Source organism: Rhipicephalus sanguineus, chromosome 4 (genome assembly GCF_013339695.2).
Source record: "Rhipicephalus sanguineus isolate Rsan-2018 chromosome 4, BIME_Rsan_1.4, whole genome shotgun sequence".
NCBI lineage: Eukaryota > Metazoa > Arthropoda > Arachnida > Ixodida > Ixodidae > Rhipicephalus > Rhipicephalus sanguineus.
This window is the reverse complement of record NC_051179.1, coordinates 47,443,461-47,447,089: the sequence shown is the minus strand read 5'-3', so window position 1 is coordinate 47,447,089 and position 3,629 is coordinate 47,443,461. Positions and strand designations below refer to the sequence as shown.

Genomic DNA, 3,629 nt, shown 5'->3' with positions numbered 1-3,629 from the left:
AACTAAAAGGGGGGGAAGAAAAGTGAGGGCGAGAAGGAGGGAAAGGGAGAGAGAAACGCCACCAACTCGCTATTTTCACAGTCTTCGCCCCACTACTATTCTTTTTTTTTTTTTTCTGAAGACTGCCTTCCCCCAGTCAGCAGCCACCACGTGCCACGGCCACAAGTGGATGGCGTTTAAAGTGATAGTACCGTTCCTGTAGCGGCGCTCGCTCATTATATTCAAGAGTTACAAATAAAGTTCGGTGTCTCTTGCCAAAGACATTCTTTTTATTGATGTTAACCGTCTGTGATATAATAAACCTTTCTAAACACACACACACACACACACACACACACACACACACACACACACACACACACACACACACACACAGTAAATTGTATGGGCACGGCTGAATGCTCTCCACTAGTAAAGCACATCGTACGCTAAATCATCCGCTATTCTTTCTATACACATATCTCTCCCTTTGGAGTGTATACAACTTTCTCTGAATCTTTTCTCTTTCTATCTTGGTCAATCACGTTTCATCTTTAGCCTCGAAACAAGATGTCTTTTTGGGAAACTGTGCATCTTCGAGGGCAGCATTTCTGTGCCCTCGCCGGCGGCGAGTTTTTTGCTTACGACAACGCCACCGAAATCTGCGAGTTATAAAAGCCTCGCTTAAAAATAACGCCTTATAATATGCGTCAAGAACTAAGCGTTACGCTTCACCTCTCGTATTAGTACTGTACAGTAAAACAACCTTTACAGGCAATAGTCGACTGCGGTGGAGCACAGCTTGTAACAGTGGACAGGGCTCAAAAGTGGCGCGAGTAGCACAATGCCAGTGCATGCATCTAGCGTGACAGTGCCTCATATTAAAAAAAATTAATATATAAGCTTACAGAGGTTTCAAGATAGACGGGGCTTCGTTTGTAACATACGCACAGTGTAATTATTTTAAAGTATTGGAGAGCTGCACTATCTTGTAACCACATCATTTAGTACCTCAAGCCACTTAAACAACAAATTTGTCCGGTGGTTGGTGCCTATATATCGCGGCTACATCAGCACCATAAATATAAGAGACAGCTAGATAAGTTAACTTACCGTATTTACTCGAATCTAGGCAGGCCCCGATTCTAAGCCGACCCCCGAAATTCGCAAGGCCAGCTAAAAAAAAACTTAATCATTGTCTTCATTATTGTACAGTGAACTCTCAATTGAGTGAACTTCAAGGGACCAAGGAAATAGTTCACTTAACTGAAAGTTCACTAAACTGAATATTCACTAGAATATGGAACAGCATTGGGCACAGCACACATTAGAGTCAAAAGTGTGAAATGTAATTTATTTTGAAAATAAATCAGTAATTTTCATTTGGACTGGTGCCCTTAAAGCGCAAGAAGAGACAAAGCTTTCCAGGGAGTCTACGTTTCTGTGCACTGCCTCTGGCACAGCTTGTTGCTGAGACACGAAGTCTCGCAACTTTCTAACATACTCTACCGCCTCGGCTAGAGTTACATGATTTGAACCTGCCTCAGCCGTTACGACTTCCTCGTCGCACTCTTCTTCTTCTGGTTCCGGACGAACACTCGAAACAATTTCCAAATCAAATAGTTCTGCACAAATGACCAGATCACTGTCACACTGCACATAGTCCTCAAATGAAGCACCACTGTCAACGTCCAGCTGTTGTTTCCCGAAATGAAGATGGCCGCACAATACCGATGATGCCGATGAGACAGACAAAAGAAGGAGGGGCGAACTGATGCGCACGTGGCTCGCTTTCGTCACCCGCACGGCCGCTTTGCCTCGGCGGCGCTGCATTCACAAGCGATGTCGCGCCGGCGCCGATGGATGGGCGATTTAGTGGCGGCTCGCATCGGCTATGCCAGTGCTGCAGTGCACAAAACTTCGTTGAATTGATTTTAAAAATGAGCCTGGGTCCGCGGATCAAGTTCGTTGAACTGAAAAATTCACTATTCTGAAATTCGTTTAACTGAAAGATTTTTGCATAGAATGCATAAGAAAATCGCCGGGGATTTTCTAAAAGTTCGTTATTCTGAAATATTCGTTAAACCGACGTTCGTACAAGTGAGAGTTTACTGTACTCGAATTTAAGCCGACCCCCCCCCCCCCCCCCCCCCCCCCACTTTCGCACATCGTTTTTTTCCGAAAAAAACATCGGCTTAGATTCGAAGAAATACGGTACAAGCTTGATGAGATAATTAAAATACAACGTGTCCCAACATACGGCGTGAATTACAACATTTCGAATCTTGAAGGATCAGCGATTGTGGATAGCCGTGTAAAAAAAAAGAAAAAAATCGCGCCATGAAAAAAAAAAAAAAAAGCTTTCCGACACCGGGAATCGAACCCGGGCCTCCTGGGTGAGAGCCAGGTATCCTAACCACTAGACCATGCCGGAGATGGCAGCCAAGCCTCTTTATCTCACTGCGGTGATTTTCTAAAGTGTATCTTTCAAAACAAAAGATAATCTTGCCAATGCAGACATTTGTGCCAGCATGTATAAAAATGATACCAAGTACCTTTCGTGTCCAGGAGGCACTTGGGTACGAAAGCGTTCTCGCTGTGCTAATTAAGTAGTTGATTTTCTGTGTTCTCTTTCAAACCGTGTGACTTATCAGTTGATAAGACAATCCTTCGATAACCATTAATTGGTATTTGATAAGGAAAGATTAATTGGTACTTTATACGCGTATGCCTGTAAACGGACTGGCCAATCAAATACCGATCGATGAATTATGCATCTTTGTTGCAATAACCCTGATAAAATAAGTAACGTATGAATTTTCGTATGACATGTTGTATCGCTAGTGTTTTGTCTGGAAGCACCTTTAAATTGAAATCATACTGGTGACCATTTTTGTTCGCAAACACCCTACCTCCAACGGATGAGTACATATGTGGTGGTTTACCTTTAGAGACATAACCTGTATAATTGTCCATAAGCTAACATGAACTTAAATATTAGTCACTTATAACTGATTGGAAAGATTTTTCTTTTTTTTACTAACATGGTATTCGGGCACTTTCGTGCCATAGTTGTACCTGTACTATGACCAAATATATTAGGTGATGGCAACGTTTATATGTATAGTGTTTTGTCTCTGTCGACTATAAGGAATGAATTGACCTTTTGATTTTACAAACTCGGTATTCGGCATAATTTAAATTAAGCGAAGAGCGGCTGTGTTTCTCACTGGAATTTTCGTGAATTTATTCCGGAAAATCGCGACAGAATGGTTTGAAAGGCCTGCTGTGCCTAACGGGCAGTCCTGCAACCTGTTTAGCGCGTACGTACTCTGCGAAATAGTGAACTGGGGTGTCGTTTGAGCATAAAACGTTGCGTTCCCGTCGGAACAACATCAGAGCATCGCTTCATCGGCAGCCGCTTTGCCGCAAGCAGTGAACCGCTCTCCCTCCCAATCCCACTTAGTAGCGTGGATTCTTCTGAGAGGGCGCAGCGCTCGCGTCACCCAGCGGTAAAAACGAAAGTGTCGCTGCCGCCTGCCACCGCGGCGCTGCGCGCGGCGTCGGCGGCAACTTTTTTGTTGGCGCTTCGTAATTGGATACGAAAATAGAACTTACTTTGAAAGCCCGCCCGCTAGCCGGGGGTGTCA

At 44.0% G+C, this 3,629-nt stretch overlaps 1 non-coding gene across 1 annotated transcript; it reads right to left on the bottom strand.

Annotated features, from left to right (window-relative positions):
- Positions 1–2,341: 2,341 nt before the first annotated feature.
- Positions 2,342–2,413, bottom strand: Trnae-cuc (transfer RNA glutamic acid (anticodon CUC)). The gene has a single exon. It is a non-coding gene; the product is annotated as a tRNA-Glu (tRNA).
- Between the last annotated feature and the right edge of the window lie 1,216 nt (positions 2,414–3,629).